The sequence below is a fragment of the Phragmites australis genome, chromosome 4 (genome assembly GCF_958298935.1).
Source record: "Phragmites australis chromosome 4, lpPhrAust1.1, whole genome shotgun sequence".
Lineage (NCBI taxonomy): Eukaryota > Viridiplantae > Streptophyta > Magnoliopsida > Poales > Poaceae > Phragmites > Phragmites australis.
In genome coordinates, this window is record NC_084924.1 from 32,680,272 (window position 1) to 32,696,742 (window position 16,471).

Consider the following 16,471-nt stretch of genomic DNA (forward strand, 5'->3'; position numbering starts at 1 on the left):
GAGTAAGCTGCTTGAGACTTATTGAGCAGATCGTGCGCCGGTGCTCAAGTTTGCAGTCCCCTCTGTTTCCTGATTGCGACTTCTGTCCCTCGAAGCATGCGCGCCATCTGTGTTGCTAGCTTGTGTTGTCGTGCTGCTACCTCTGTGTGTGTTTTTCATGGCGCCTTCAATAAATAAAATGCTTTGTGTGTTCATAGCTCTGGATGGATGACAAAACTGTGCATGCAGTGCATACAATTATAAGGAGTATTGTTGTGCAAGTTGAGCAGGCATACAACTATGGTAAGCTGCGAATGCAGCTTTTCTGTCGATCTATTTACAAGTCACTGACATTTTGTATGTTCTGAGTTAACATAAATCAAGGAAAATCAAGGAACCGAATTTGACAATACAAGCCTGCAACTACTATAAAGAAAAATACATCTTATACAACTCCAATATGTTTCACCATTTCCTGTGGAATCATTCAGAGACATTGACGATTCCACAGACATTGACGTGAAAGAAAAAATATTACTTGAACACTCGTGTCTTCTAGATGAAGAAGCACACTAATTACATACATGACAACATCTAGGGCATCATCAAGTCGATGATTCGGCTGCTGGCAAGGAGGGGCCTGCTGCTACTAGACTAGGAGCCATAGCCAAGGTGGGTCTTATTGGACCCCTGAAGCCAGGTGAAAGGACTCTCAGCACGATGGATTGGTCCCTGAAGTCATCCTGTGACTTCAACCACTAAAGTTAGGGGATCTCAATCCAAATTAAAGTGTGGCCATATTTTGACAGAGGGCGCGATTTAGGGAGGAAATCAATGAATTCAAAATCGAGTACGAAGAGGATGGAGGGACAACACAATCTCGGTTCTTGGATTCAGATATGAGTAGCCAGGTTGTTCCGTGGACACTTGTTGGGGTGCATGTGCGACACGTAAAAGCAATTGTACAACTATAGCTTCTAAATAGTAACCATGCGTGTGCAACACGATGCATAATTTTTGTACATCTACGATTTCTGATATGATTTTAGTGCATCAAGAATAAAAATTAATAATACAACAAATAATACATTGTTAAATAGATAGTCACATGCAAATATATGGTTATTTTATATTTGATGCCAATGCATTATTTTTTAGTTGAATTTTTCTCCCCGATGATGTGATATCCTTTTGTTCCTTATCCTGAACATGACCATATAAACATGTATTGAACGCCTACTGCCACAATATCTCCATTGCGTCAGCCAAGATGGTTGCCTTTTCCACATACAAAATCGTCAAAAGAAGTTTGTCTTAACATAAACCTGTTGCTTCTTAACAATTTTGTGTATACGGGAGGGGATGTTGTCTTCATATTCGTTCCTGTTATACTTTAGTAGGTCTACCAAAAATTACTTCCTTAGTTGGCTACTGTTATCATTATGTATGTGCATTTCATGTCAATAACAAGGATCCGTGTGTATTGTGCACCGTTTTGCGTTAGAGATGACTTACTCTATGAATTGTTGGTTCTAGCATTCTCTATTCTATGTGCGCTCGCCCACGATAATGAAGAAACCATAAATGTTCCTATAGAACAATTAATTGTTACATTTGTACTTCACAAATGAATCGATTATAGTGAGATTAGAAGCAAGATACCGATCATGAAACTGAGGAACACCATTCCAATACATCCATGTACACAATGTTCTTGGTGCTTCTCCTCATGGCATCTATATCTTTATTTGGCTTAGCCAGAATTCATGTCGACTGCCGTGATACACCCCTCGACAAAGCAACATATAGTTATCCATGAGAAAACATAGGCTCAGATAGATAAATACCAACATTAGGAATGGTTTGCCCTTGAGTTTTATTTATAGTCATTGCAAAGAAGGCGGATTGGAAATTGTTTCCTCTTGAATCTGAAAGGAAGTGAAACGTCCTTTGAGGGTGACAAAAGGATCCTAGGAATGAACACCCTCTTTCTAGCATATTGGCCACCAACAATCTTTGCATCAATGGCATTATGTTGGCAGGCTCTAACCATTAGCCTTGTTCCATTGCATAAACCATTATGAGGATCAAGATTCCAAAGTAGGATAACTGGATAATTGCTTTTGAGTTTAAGCAAATGTGACAATCCATTTGGTGTGATTGAGTTCAAAAAGTTAATCGGATAGTTGTTTCGTGAATCATCATTGACAGAATCAAAGCTGTAGTATACCGTCTCCTTGCCTGGAAACCTATCGATCATAATTGCATTCAGCTCTTCCACATGCTCATTCTTAGTTGAGAGGATAGCACGTGCGCTCGTGTAGGCCACTGACGTAGAATTGTTCTGGAGATCTGGGAAAACAAATTCGACGAGTTTGTCAATTAATTCTTCTGCAGTACTATAACCAACCATGATATCATTTGGGAGACGCACATAATCATCCAATCGTCTCTTCTATTCCGTTGTCGATCCTAAAGAGGTATTTGGAGAATTATGGGTCAAACTGTGCCCTCATATTCCGGGTTAGCTGTATTTTACGTATCTTCTCCCATATATAAGACCTTTGTAGCGTAGTATCAGTGATCTATGCCCTCATACCACATGTCACCACTGGAAGGACTGCTTAAAGTCTCCTCCAAATACCATGACCTTTCTGCCAAAGAGCTGCGAGCATCCCATTATATCCTAGAGAGACCTATCGAGTGTTTCAACAGCTTGACGTTTGGTCATGGCAACTTCATCCAAGATTATCAAGTGTGATCTGCGAAGCAACTCAGTGCTACCACTCTGTTGGTGAAATTACACATGTTGTTGTCAGAAAGCTTTATAGGGATCTTGAACCTAGGCAGTGCAACCACCAGGCATGATGGATGCTGCAATACCAAATGTTGCAGTTGCAATGGCTATCAAACCCATCGAACGAACCTTTGCAAGTAATGCCTTCTACAAATATGTCTTTGCCGTGCCACCTGGTCCGTCAACAAAGAATACATGGCTCTTAAAATTGATTATGTGATCCATTACTTCATCAAACCCCAACCGCTGTTTTGTGTTCAGTGTATTAATAAGATTCGGATGTTCTTCGTCTACGCCCATCGACAATTCCTCTAATATTTTTCTCGATTGATCGCTATAATAATTAGATGTATGAACAATATAATAATAAAATATATTAACCGAGCCGTTAGTTAGCAGAACAAAATGTTTACAATACATTGTTAGATACATATGCACTGACATAACTATAAGAGAATTGCCATTTTGTTATGGTTTATTCACATCACCATATTTTAGCCATATAATTGATTCTAATTATTTGTACAGTTACCAAGGAAAATTGTTATATGTGTTATGTAAATCATAATACTTTAGTCAACAAGTCAAGGTGTTATCTGCAAACCATAATTCATCATGGAGATCACATGTAATGTATTCACCAAGAAATCATGACTATTGATAAAATAAGTGGAAAAAACGTAAAACACTATGTAAGGACATCACCTGAGACGTCAACCTACGTAAGACCATAATTCCTTACATCCTTGCCCATTGAATGAACCATGTTTCTAATATCCCTGAGCACCAGTTGATCAACTATTGCTACATCATTGTGTGTACGATGATAATCTTGGGACATTGATTCAAAATGATTTTCCTATAAGCCACATATATTTGCCACCTTGTAGAATATAATAATTGTTACAAATAGGCTTCTCAGTGCACATGGCATGTGGAATATAGCAGACTCAGTCAAGCATTCATCAAGGGATCTATCAGTCTCTATGAGCCCTATCATCTCGCACGCTTCTTTGAAGGTGGAACAAGTTATCCCATGTACAGTATGAAGGTTCTCATACGAAGTTGTGCCTCTCACATGGTTGAGGAGCACACGTAAATAATACCTCTCCCCTTCAGTAGGGTTTGCATACACAATTCTCCCAACCTGTGGCCTCTTTACCCTTGACTGCCAGTGGTCGTCCGATTTGATCCATCGGAAGTGCTCCAAGAACTCTTTGTATAACAATTTACATGTCGTGCTATCCACCAGGTTCATCTTGAAATACTTAGTAAGCATCGACCTCTTAGATTTCTCCCAGTTGACAATATCATTCAGGTTATCAGTAGTTTTGTACGACACAAGTTGCATGTTTGGCAGATGTAGTTGGAGTTGCAAAACAGAAGCAGATATGACATAAAAAGGGAAACCAAATATCCGATACACGATCTCGGGGGAAGTTATGAATCTTGCATCTCTGTATTGTCGAATCTCATTGATATTGCACCATTTTGATCTTGTGGATCGACTGAGAAGGATGCACGGTCGTGGCCTTTATAGACATATTTGTATAGGTACTTAATAGCCTTGATGCTTGAACAAACTTGACATTAATATGGCAGTATGCCGCATAAGCAGTGTGGGGTTATATGGAACCACCCATCTATTATCCAATACGGCACCCATGGTTGTCACACGATGGCCATCTTCTCTTCTCCTATATATAGGATAAGAGTCTTTTCCTTGCTGTGTAGCTGAACCAAACTGTCGAGGATAATGGAAACAACATTGTTCGTCTATCATGCAGGGGCAGTTTTAGTTGAGAGCACCACATGGTCCATATAGCATGTGCTTGATAACCAGAGCATGCAATACAGGGTACTTGTTAGGGTCAGGATTCTCTACTAAAATAACCTTGTTGTAAGCATCAGGACTGCTTAACTTACTATTAGGGGCCATAATCAATAAGAAGTGCTCATGTGGCAAACCCCTCTTCTGAAACTCCGTAACATGTGCATATGATGCAACCTCACCCAAGTGACTCTTCTTGATCAAAAAATCGTGTAAATCACATAGCTCAGCCCGGTATACTCTCGCAACCAATTCTGGTCTACCTTGTGGTGTCTAGACTGGTAATAATTGCCTTGTTATCTCCTCCCAATGTGAATTATAGGTCATTGTGACAAAGTAATCAGGCTTCCCAAACCGACTCACTAAAAATATTGCGCCAAGGAATTGTGCTTGCACGTCTCGATCTCCTCCAGGGAAAATCCACAGGAGCACAATTCTTAGACCAACCTTAGAAGCACGAGCTTCACCAGCAGAGATTGTATCTATAATGCCCTGTCTGGTATTATAACAAGCAACACGTCAAAAAAAATGAGGACACATGTTAATTATACAATTCTCAAATAAATTTGATGACATGTAATACCTGGTACAAGTCTGCACGTATGAGAGCTTGACTCTCTGGTTTCGAATACAAATTGAGCCTCATAGACTCTATCTTTATTTATATGCCAACAACCCATTGTTGGAAAAGACGGCACCCATGTAACAATATATTAAATTCCCCAAGCCTGATATGCATCTGGAAACAATAATATTCCTTAGCGCTGATATGTTTGTTGGACTCGCTACCACCATCTGCAAAAAACATAAACTCAGTACCACAATCACAAAGGGTTAAGAAACAATATTAACTATTCATGTAAAATTTTAAATTTGGGAAGATAGGAAATAGCATACGAACCTTCATCGTCATGGTTTTTATCATCATTTTTATCATAATTGTTTGGCCAATCTACTGGGTAAGGGCCTTCATAAAGCATCTTACGTTGTCATCCTGTTTCACCACCAGGGAAAAACAAAGGATAGGCCAATGGATCGTAGCACCCATGGTATGCCCAGATATACCGAGGTTGGTCGGTTTTTCCATACACTATAACACTTCTTCAAAACATTTTTGTGGATCATTCCCTTCCATCCAGATAGCAGCGACTTGTGAAGCTATGGGGGCATTGTACCTTAGCTGGTCCAATGCAATATCCATGTTTAACTCAATCCTATAATCATGGAGGTTTGGAGCAGAACCAACACTCTGAAAAGTCTGCACATAGGGGTTGTGCTCTAGTATCCTCCGAATCTTTCGGATCAAATTGATATCAAGACCAGGGGACCTCTTAGCTCTGTGTTCCGTTGTCTCATTAGTATCATAGAAGTATAGTTGCAGGTGTCGTGGGCCCTTCCCACTAGGTACCAGCTGGTCCAAACGATGATATAGCTGACCATGTGCACAAAATGTATATATACCAGTTCCTACAGTAGTGCTGACACGACGATCAAGTGTAACACCAAGACTTGTAAAGGAGAAATGAGAATTGAAATATCGTATGTGTTGTCTAAAGTATTTTGAATCGTCATCATCAAGGTTCATATACAATCATCGCAACTCATCCGATACATCTGGAATGAAGATTTTAACCTTTCCTTTCCTACAACAAAAAGCAGGTCCCTCGTATTGGAACCGTTTGGCTCCACAATACGGGCAGTTTTTGGCTTCCCTTAAAACCATGCTTCTTTGGAAGATTTTGGTAGACGCGATCGAATGGATCATAACCTTGCATGCACACACTATCAGGATCATCCACCACGTATGTATCAAAAATAACATTTGCACAAATACCAAAATATTTATATGGACATGTTACATAATGAATCAGGTATACCAAATCGTGCAAATTGCATTGACGTTTTCACCTTTACCATGATATAACCTCCCTTTGTCATCATCAAAATCATTGGAAACATCCTGTACTGCCTTGAGTTGCTCTATGGGTCGAAAGAATTAGTGTGAGAACACATCAAAATAGAGTACAATGATGGATAATGTGTTACCTTCATCTAATGAATGTAGTTCCGATGGTTCAAATATAACAAAATCACAAAGTTCATTATTGGGATAAGGATGAATATCAGCATGATTCAAAGGATCAGGTGTTCCAATTGTGATGTGTGTAGTATTTGATTCGACGAGTGCACCGGTGTTTTCCTATTGGTGGCTAATATGTAGGTTGTGTGACGTTTATGGTCTGGCTCACGGCCAGAACCCCGATGGTCACTACTCATGAAACTGTCAATGCCACTGCCAACTGTACCTATCAGATAATGCACGCACATTAGTATCCCTATTGAAATATATATGATAGATGATTTGTGGTGAAACAAAATTGAGTAATTAAACCATCACCATACATGTGGGATTCACTAGCTCAAATGAAGAAAGTTCTCGATCATTGAGACTGAACACTTCATATTTCTTTTTCTGGCGGGCTAAACACTTCTTCTCTAGGTATTCAACCTTATTATCTGTAGACATTCAGGCATACCACAATCCATAATGAGGAGACGACTGAGCGTGATCTACGTCAATCGGGAGTGGGAATTGTTGAACCATCTATCCTATTCTTACGCCACTCATGATTCTTTCTGAGATGTTCTTCTTTCTTTTCTACAAAAATCTGCACATATCGCTCCCTATCACTTTGCCTCCTACGTTCTTTGGGATTGGTGAGCATTGGTTGTGTAGTGGTTGCATCATCGTTTTGCTGCTTACAAGCTTCATGCTTCATTTGCGCGTACCGGTCCCTTTCCCTCTCATGTTTAATCTTGAGCAACTCTTGTTTCTTATCTATGGGCATTTGCATGTACCGATACCTTGCCCTTTCACTATTTATTTTGTGGATCTCTTCTTTCGTGTCTACAGTCATTTGCGCATACCGATCCCTTTCCCTTTGCCTCTTACGTTCTTCAGCATCCTTAGGTGATGGCAGCACACTGGATGATGTAGACCCATCCAGACCGTTAACGTTGGAGCCATCTAATAAAAACCCAACAGTAGATTTAGTCAGTAGTTGACATATGGACTGAGCAAATTATACGGAAAAACAACTGCTTCGGAGAGATAATGATCAAACTCACTCATAATACCGATGTTAGTGAGGTCATTAAATGTCATGGTACAATCAGTTCGCTTCAAAGACGACATCTGCGATAAAATGATATATAACTGTTCATCACACAATATACTGACAATTTAATAAAAACAGGTGAGGAGGCTCGATTGGTTTGTTCAAAAAGCCAAGACAAATATCTACATCCAAGGAAACAAATACAATATCTACACATCATTGGAAAAATGCTCCGTGTGTTATTTTCCTTGCGATTAAAAAATATGTGTTCGGGTTAAACTATTGGCCTGAAAGGCCGGAGGCTTTGTTTGTTGGTATTGTTTGTGCCTTGATCTTATGTCTTGGTGGTGCGATTTGAATTTTTTTACTGTGGTCTCCAAGTGATTTGGCTCTTCCTGTGATCGCATGTGTGTCATTTTTTTTTTCTTACGATAACATGTACTCCCCCCCCCCTCTCTCGCGTGCGCGCAACAATACTGTACCTATCACTCTACGGGTTGCTTTGAGAATCCAGGGATTAGTTTTCTATGATGTTTTATATGGTAAAGCGCCAACATTTTTTTGACTCGTCTTTGTCTAAAACATTCAAACATTTCAGTCAGACTCGGATGTGAACACCCGCAGTTTTTCTGCACAATATCTAGATACAATATGACATTTATGTAAGAAAAACCGATTGCATCAAGTAGCACTTAGGTTGAAAACCAGCAGTTTTTGCTGCACAACATCTAGATACAGTCAGAAACAAGTTAGGATACAGTAGAGTGAATTGAAAAGAGCATATTGGACCATATCATCCAGAAAGCAAATATGACAGTGTATATGTTACATGACTCAAAAATCACATGTTGGATATCATGCATAACTCAAAAGACCATAGCCGATATACTCATTAGCATGTCTGAATATTTGTCTGGCCATAGTATTCTTCTAAGAACCCATAACACTTGTAGACATTGCACTCAAACCACGGTTGCCAGGTACGTCCATCTATTTTCACTTAATCTGTTAACGAAAAAAAGATCCATAGCTCCAGCGATCACCGACTGTCTCACAACTGCATTTTTTAGTAGGAATATTCAATTAGTATTTGTCTAAAATATTTTCTATTAATTTCTTAATGAGAATACCTTTGCATGTAGTAACTTTTATTTATAGTGTTAAAACTACTCACTCTGCAATGCATGTGTTGCACAGTGACTTAGATTGAATGTAAAAGTCATGTGGTCTAAAGTCTCGAAGCACCCTGTTGTTAAGTTGAGAATTTTTAGTTATAGAAATAGCTCAACAAGTATATGTTGAAGTATGCCATGGTTAATAAAAATGAACCAATTACCGTGTCTCCTATTATTTTGAAGCATAGTTTTCAAGACTATGTCATTGTTAGCATTAGCCAATGACCAAATAAGCGCGTGTCAGGCCAAATGGTTGCACCAAACCCCAACAACAATCAGGTTGCACCTTTAACATAGAAAACTCATAGTTATTGTTTCGCATATAAGTTTTATCATTTTTAGTCTTGATATAGCTTTTTTTCTATAAAAAATTAAAGGTACCCTATGTCCATGAGTGTGACCTCTCTGTAAGGGCTACAACCAATATACTCAATTAGTGCCCAATGCACAACTACGCCAATTATGTCTGTACCAATTATTCTTGGTCAGTTTTTTTTTTGTAAATTCAATTTTTGTTTGCTTTAAGTCTAAAATGGAAAACTTGCCACCTTACCTACGAAAGTATTATTAGGATGGTGGTACACTTCACAAAAGGGTATAAGACGCTTCGGATAGAGCGGAAATTGAATAGGCATGGTATACGACTCAACCCTAGTGTGGTTGTTTAACACACACTCGTACAGATGCCCAATATTCTGAAACTGCACCGCCTCCTCCCAGTTAGGATCGAATCTCACATCATGCAGGGTATAAACGCACCCTTCTGCGAGTAAAGTGTTGAATCTCTCAACGCTGTTGTTCGATGCAATTGCTTCTATTTTGGATCTCTTAAAATTTTATAACAGATGAAGTTAGGTTGTGATAAAATTTCTTATAACATGATTATTATCTCTATCCATTATACAAGTGACTTACATTTATATCCATGAGGATAAAGTGTTGGCTATCATGATGTCTCCAAGTCCAAATATTCAATTTCATTGAATAATTTGAATTTGTATAAAATTACATGTTAGCCTTATTTGGTTTATGATTTATTTTAGCTACATGTTGATAGGTGAATATAAATGCACCTAGGTACCACTGGCTTGTGAGAGAAGTTTGCATACATTCTCTTTCGGCCAAGATCCATGGGCTATATGTTTGTACAGATAAGATAGTTCAGATTGCAAAATAGGGAAGTGGAAGAAAATATAGAGAAGTGGATGAGAATTGGTTAATACATTTGAAGATGGCTGCTTATAATACATATGTGCCAAATGAAATTGTCATAGCTAACATTTACATTTAGATTCTAACCATTGTGACAAAAACAGACCACAGAATCGCATCGGCCCCAAAAGAACACAACAAATGTTAGGGTTTCATAGCAGAACTGGTATTGTACTTTGCTACCAGAGGAATCAACTACCTTCTGATCCAATGTGTAAGGTTAATTTAGGCTTTTATTTAGGCTTAATGTGAAACGGGTCCAATATGTAAGGCTAAAAATTGTCGAACGTTTGACCAAATGGAAATCAGCTACATACATCATGTTATGCATCAGGAAAAGAAAATTAAATTATCCATTTTTCCAAATCATATAATATGATGAGCTTGGGACACAAGTGCAAACAAAACTATAGAACTACGATGAAAGAAGACATAGTTCAACCATGACACATAGTTGACTAGCTAAGGTATTAGTTTGTACAAAGTTCAGAAACTTACTTATATTTTCATGATGGTTGCTACAAGATACCCTTCTTTCAAAATTCTACCACCTTATGTTCTTTCTGCAAAGCAAAATCAAAATGTATCACTTTGCAGCTGAGAAGCACAAACTGAGACATGCACATCCCAATTTTCTACATGTACAAAAGGAATTGAATCATGCATGAACTCCAGGAAAAAAAATCTGCAGAGGTCATTGTTATACCAAACAACATAATGCAATGTAGACAGAGCTAAATACTATGAGTTAAGATAGAGCTTTAGTTCATCTACTGTGAGTAGAAGGTAGGCAATAATTAGGAAACAACAATGGTGATAATCAATATTCGTCCAATAAGTTTACCTATCCTAGCACTACTCATAATATGACTAATAGAACAAAGGAAAAAGAAGACAAGAATCTGCAATTTTACTAGTTTATTTGGTTGGCAGAATCTCTTTTTTTTAGATAATGTGGCAGAATCTCATAACAAACCATTGTTCTAGTGATGGATTTGTGTCGATAGGATTTAAATATGAGATGCCAGAGTGATAGCTAGACATCACCATACTAATCATGAAATTTGTAGAAGGTGAAACCCTGAGTTTCATTTTACTTTGTGCTCAGACAAGAAACATATATGTGTCCTACAATTGGTAGAATCTCGTAACAAATCATTGTTCTAGTGATGGTGGAGCAAGTATGCATGAATGTGAGATTGACCACAATCCTGAAAAGAAATCAGTCAGCCATATATCATAACTACATATACAAACATTGTGATCTTGAGTAGTTGGGCTGCACTGTTCGTAATCCTTGATATAGTGAGGAGCATTTGCTCATACAATGCTCATGCTAATAAACAACAATGCAATTCAGTTTAACCGGGAATATTCATTAGTGCCCTTACATTTTTTCATATAAAGGCTTAACCACTAAGTTCTGATCAATACTGCAGTGCTACCTATAGCTTACCAACCAATAATCCTGGAAAGTTCTTAGAATTTACAATGGAATATGGCTTTTCATTAATAAAGCAAAACTTTATAATGCACATGAAGTCTACTTGTAGCTTCAAAAGCTCTTGACAGTATGGATTGGGCAATATATCAGGGTGTGTGTTCAATGCCTGTCAAAGCTGCAAGGTTCTAAAGGAAGCAGCAAAGGAACACATTGTTAATTTTCAAAGTAGTAACAGGAAAAGATTACATCTTAGACAGTCATGTTTGGATAGTACTTATTTGAGAGAGGAATGGTGAGTACATATTTGAGAGAAAAACAAAAAAGAACACAAACATAGAGATAACCTGAGTGTCCATGTGTTACGATGAAAGCAAAAAAAAGATAGAGCTTAGAAGCAACATGTTTATGTTAAGACAAACTTCTATTTGACGATTTCGGATGTGGAAAAGGGCAACCATCTTGGCTGACTCAATGGAGATATTGTGGCAGTATGCGTTCAATACATGTTTATATGGTCATGTTCAGGATAAGGAACAAAAGGATATCGTATCATCGGAGAGCAAAATTCAACTAAAAAATAATGCACTAGCATCAAATAACCATGATAGAAAATCACCTGTTGAAGAACAAACATGAATAAGAGATAATATTTCATCTCGCAGCTTACTCTAATTAATACTTACCAAGTGACTTCGATCATTGAATCAATTAAGCAATATACGATCAGGGATTAGAACCTATAAGATTTAAGGACACAAGACTCAACACTGAAAATCAAAGGTATGACATCGAGACTAATCTGACATCTCAAAGTGCATTAAATCAGTTGCCACATACAACAGTGGATGAGAACAGTATTATGTGAATTAATAGACTTCAAACCCCAAAAAAACATATATCGAATGACCACTCAACCAGGAGGGGAGGAATAGGTACAACCATTCTCACTAAGGCTAATATATCAATAGAGTGATACAAGAAAACTGACCTTAGCAAAAATATGACTTTGCTTCATGTAGTGAATCTTCCTGGTTTTAGGCTAGTGCAACACTGCAAAAAATTTAGAGTAAACATGCATGACAGATGCAGAGAAGATTAAAACCCAACGCATATGGGAACTGAGAAATACTTTTGGTAATCTCGTAATACAGCATTCGTGTTTGCAAGCAATGATCACTTCTATAGTGAAAAAAATGTGAGAAACAATAGAGGAATCAGAGTTCTGAAAACCCAAACACAAGTCCAGAATATGAACACACACAACAAATTAAACATAGACAAACTAGTATTGATTTGATGCTAAATATAGCAATATTCCATTGTAAGTTCTAAGAACATGATAGGATGATTGGTTGGTAAGCTACAAGTAGCACTACAGTATTGATTAGAACACAAACAAGTATTACCTGGTTTTAAAAAAGAACACAAACATTGATCTTAGACTTTTTTTTGCATAGTACCATTGATAAGCGTGAAAATTTCTACAAAAGTCTAACACTATTTGTGGTGTCATAATCTGTAGGTCAGGACATATTATAAAATCATTTTTAACCTTCCTGCTCCAGAGTATTTCATTGAAATTTGAATGAAATAAAACTTTTTTAAAACCAGACAAACCTAAACATATAGTTATTTCAACATACCTATGTTGATCATTTGTGCCAAAAGGTTAAAAATGATGGAATCATTCTAGCCAATGTACCCACTAGCACCTATATGCTTTGTGACATCATTTTCATTGCATGCTCAACTGTACTCTCCTTAGATCATATTTTTCCCAGAAAAAGAGATGTCATTTATGTATCAGTTTGGAGAACATGCATATGATGGCTACTCTAACCCTCAATTATTTTCCATAATTAACATGAGTATTTTTTTCATTTCTACTAAGTAACAGAGAAGAAAAATAAATAAAAACACGAGTATTTGATGCAAGAGGAAGAGACGACCCACAAGTCATGGCATTGGTGGTTGGTCCATGATAGCAAGTTCCAGATAGATGAGTTCCAGTAATGATTTGACTTAGGACACATGCAACATATTGGGACAGAGGTATGCATGGCCAATCCAAACATCACAACACAAATTTGCTTATAGTGACATTATTATGGAGGCTGCAGAGAGCACCACAGGGTTCCTCTTCTTGTGAGTTATCTAAAAAATGATAGCAAAGAATGGAGCAGTTGATCAAAAGTTCAACATGACACATTATTACAAAGAACATATTTCACTTCCTATGTTATCAATAGAGTTCCAGTAATCAAAACCGAACATGAGGCACACAGATTTGGTTTCTGGCACAAATGATCAACTTTGGCATAATCAAGAATTTGCAGGAACTATCGTATACAAGAAAGAGATACTTCAAAGAACATCACTTCCTTCCTCGGTGAAATCCAAATGTTTGCTCTGTTGTAAAATTCAAATGTTTGTCTATAGAATTGGCTGAACGAAACATACACGAGTAAACCTCCTCGGCAGACTCCCAATCCTGCCTCTTCCCTCCACCCTGACCGAAGACCAATCCTCCCTCTGCCCTCCTCCTTGCTGGTTCATATAAGGATTGTTTAGTGGATCTCCTCGGCAACTTTTGCCATATATACGAAGACACATTTTTTTAGAAACAAAACAAAGGGATTTGGTAACAAAAGTTGATTTTGGTATATAGAGATTTGCCGTATATACACATTCCTTTTATACTCACCTCGGTGGCGATTGATGGTAGCATGGAGTTTCTGGGGTGGCAAAACCAGTGGCGATGCTTACCAGGGCACACCGGTGGTGGTCAAGATGGAGAACCCCAACGCGCCCATCTCCGAGATCTCCTCGCCAGAGGACAACAACGAGGACCTCTTGGCTGCCGAAGGACGCCGCAAGGGTGGACGCACCAAGAACGCCAAGGAGAGTGATGGCGGCGGGGTAACCTTCATCGGCCCACAATGGGGCACCGGATGGGGGTGGAGAAGCAGGGGGCGGGGCTGACGGTGGGTGGGGGCGCTGTGCAGAGCTTTGGGAGGGGGCTCACCACCATGGACCCACAATGGGGCGCCAGGTGGGCGTGGAGAAGGCAGCGGGGGTGGGGCGTGGAGAAGCCGGAGGAGGGGGGCGTTGTGCAGTGCGATGAGAGCGGATGGGGCGGGCGATTTCGGGTGGAGCGGGTGGCACTATCGGATTCGATTGGAGGGAAAGCAGGAAGACATAAAAAATGACGTATTATAGTGGGAAGAGTGGGGGACGTTAGATTTGATCTAGAGGGGTTGGATGTGGAGCTGGATATCAAACACATTCACGCTTTTATAGTTTAGATGAATATGGAATACGTGTCCTCCGAGTACCGAGTGACGTCTGCCGCCGAAAATGGATGGCAAAATATGCTCTGCCAACCTGTTGATCCGATCAAGTCGGGATTCCTCTCAAAAGAACACCAAAACCAATCGCGTGTCAATGCAATCATAATTTGTTCCTCGGCGTCACAGAGATTAGATGCATTTGCACGAACCTCAGACCGAGGTCCCTTCGGGCTTCAGGAACGCGAATCAAATGGAATCCTGCTTCCAAGTTTCAACACAGGAAATCCTCGAGGTGGTGAGAATCCTGGTGGAGAATCGGTCAGAGCCTCAGCTCACTGCGGAACGCCCATTTGTACGGGCTCCTCCGGCGAGAGAGCCTCCTTGCTGAGATGCTTCCACGAGACCACCACGCCACGCTTCACGGCGGCGGCATACACGGCCATGGCATCGGGTCACCGCCCCTGCCGGCTGAGTTCGCCCAGCAGCGCGTCGAACGCGTTCCGTCCCGGTACGAAGTCCTTCACGATCATCACCAGCACCAGCACCCGCTGCGCGTCGCGGGCCCTGCCCTGGTCGCACAGCGCGCGCACCACTTCCGTGTACGCGCGCTTCCGCAGAGCGTACCCCTTCCGCACCATCTCCTCCAGGAGCGCCATGGCCGCGTCCACCTCGCCGCCGCACGCCAGGGCCTGCGCCATCAGGCAGTACGTGTACGACACCGGCTCGTGCCCGGCTGCCACCACCTTCGCAAACACCGCCTTTGCGTCCGCGAGGGCCCAAGATGTCTGTCGCGCACAGTCGGAACAGGCGCCGCGCGAGCGTGTCCAGCGCGCGCCCGTCCGCCTCGAACCCGGCGCGCTCCATCCGCTTGTACGTCTGCCACGTCGCAGCGGTCTCGTACGATGCTGAAGCTGATCTTGTACGGCGGGCAGGAGTTGTTGCCGCGCATCTCCATGAGCAGCCCGTACGCCTTCAACGGGTTCCCCTCCTTGCAGTGACCGTTCAGGAGGGCGTTGTAGGTGAATATCGTCGGCGAGAGGCCCATCCCGACAGCGTCCTGGTAGATGGCCACGGTCTCCTCTGTCCGCCCGACCTTGCAGAACCCGTCGAGCACGACAGTGAAGGTATAGATGTCTGGCGTCATGGGCGAGTCCTTGAGCTTGTTGGGGAGATCGAGCGCCTCCTCGAGTCGGCCGACGTAGCAGAGCCCACGGACGAGGCTGTTGTACGTGCGGATGATGGGCTCGCACCCGAGTGCGCGCATGGCGTCTAACACCTTCATGGCCTTGTTGGCATCTCCAACAACAAGAGAGCTCATTCTCAACCTTTCTTCAGCTTAGGATCAGAGTAACCAGACAGTGACTCGGATGGAGAGCCTGCAATTCCACCATATCTATTAGACAAAGTGCCCTGTTAGAATAACAGAGATCGATCAATAGTGTCGCTTATATCGTTTTGGAATTTTGGTTCTTATGAATCTTTTGGCTTGTGAGTGTCGAATGTGAGTTGCAGGATCGTTCTTAGGCACCATGTCTTCATCTACGTCTTAGAAGTAGGATTCTGATAATAATAATAAATATAATAAAAGTTTTCTTTAAATAAAAATCAGTCTCTACAATATAGA

General features: G+C 40.4%; 1 pseudogene; it reads right to left on the reverse strand.

Annotated features, from left to right (window-relative positions):
* Window positions 1-15,179: 15,179 nt before the first annotated feature.
* LOC133914733 (pentatricopeptide repeat-containing protein At1g09900-like) lies at window positions 15,180-16,165 on the reverse strand (annotated as a pseudogene).
* Window positions 16,166-16,471: the final 306 nt, after the last annotated feature.